A 1,698-nucleotide genomic window follows, 5' to 3' on the forward strand; every position below is an offset into this window, starting at 1 on the left:
TTCGAGAAATCAGTAGGAAGATCAAAGACACTTTCCTTTCCCAGTGGCTGGCCGCAAACGGGGTTGATTTTTGTTGACTCGGGTCACGCTAATTTGAAATATCAAAGCAACAAGTTGTCACTGATATTAAATCGGAAGAATAAATGATTTCGTCACCAAAACAGCAGCTGGGGAGAGGGTCGCAGGCGAAGAAAGGGGACAGTGTCCGGGTCTCCGCCTTCCTACCTGCGGCCTCAGCAGCGCCTCTCAGCTGGGGGAGGCGGGAGGCGCACAGAGTGTTGCAAACGCTGCAGGGCCCGGGGCCCTGGGGTGACAAGGGAGGTCGGGGTCCACCTGGGAGCAGGGGGAGCGTGGGGAGGGGGAGGGTGGTCCCTGGAGAGGAGGACGAGCTGCATCTTGAATGCAGAGGGTTCCGTGTGGAGAGGCTCAGGCAGGAGGCGGTGATGGAGGCCTCGCACCCCCCGACCCCGCGTGATCACGGCCAGAGCACCCCGTCCTCCGCCTGGGCTCTCTGGGCGCCCGCCCATCGCGGATGGACCGTGCAGCTCGGACTCGCGTGCCCCGTGTGCGGAGCGGAGGTGAGTCTCAATCCGCGGGCTCAGGCGTGAGGAACCGAGCTGTCCCCAGAAGCCTCTGTGGCCCCTCTCGTGAGTCTTCTTTTACCTGGGGTGGCAGAAACGTGAACGCGCGTCAGATGCTGTGTCTGCTTAGGGGATCAGATGCTGTGTCTGCTTAGGGGTCGGGTGCTGTGTCTGCTTAGGGGGTCAGGTGCTGTGTCTGCTTAGGGGGTCAGATGCTGTGTCTGCTTAGGGGTCGGGTGCTGTGTCTGCTTAAGGGGTCAGATGCTGTGTCTGCTTAGGGGGTCAGGTGCTGTGTCTGCTTAGGGGGTCAGGTGCTGTGCCTGCTTAGGGGCTCAGGTGCTGTGTCTGCTTAGGGGGTCGAGGTCGACCAGGGGGTTGGCAGTAACTTTGTCCTCGGTCGTCGGTCCCCCAGGATGGTGTCAGAGGGAGCAGTTCAGCCTGTGCAGGTTGATGCCACGTGCCCTTGAACCAGCCTCCTCTCCAGGAGACTTTCTGTGGCTGGTCCTGGTGGGGACACTCGGTGCAGCCCAGGTCTGTTTGGCTCCCCATCCTGACACCATCAGGTGCTGCCAGCGAAGTGGCCGTTCGCTCAGAGGGCCACGGGGTCCCTCCGTCTGCACTCACCCCGCTACTTCGGGGCTTCACCAGTGTCCTCTGGACGAAGGCCCCGGTCCCTCCTCGGGACGTGCTCTGCACCCCTCCACATCTCCTTTTGAAGGTGACTTCCTGATTGAACACAAACCCACATTCCTTCGACTTTGGGTGGCACGGAGGAAGAAGGGGCTAGGCGAGGTGACAGCTCCATCCCTGCCATGAGCACCGAGGCGGAGACCGGAGCTCGTGTGCACACACCTCTCTGCTCCCGCCCTGGGCGCGGCCCGCCTCCTCCTCGCGGCCTCCAGCTCCGGATACACGGCCTGCCTCAGGCTCTTCCACGCGGAGTCCTGCGCACTCTGCCCCGGTCACGCACAGGGCCGCGTGAGCCTGGTGCTGAACTGCGCTCACCCAGGTGCGATGTCTGGACCCCGGCTGCAGTGTGAGCCCCGGGCGAGCCGGGCCTTGCTGCTCAGTTCACCACCCGGGCTCAGGCAGTCACGCTTTGCGCGTGGCAGGTGGC

The sequence above is a fragment of the Pteropus vampyrus genome, unplaced genomic scaffold (assembly GCF_000151845.1).
Source record: "Pteropus vampyrus isolate Shadow unplaced genomic scaffold, Pvam_2.0 Scaffold258, whole genome shotgun sequence".
In the NCBI taxonomy this organism is placed as follows: domain Eukaryota; kingdom Metazoa; phylum Chordata; class Mammalia; order Chiroptera; family Pteropodidae; genus Pteropus; species Pteropus vampyrus.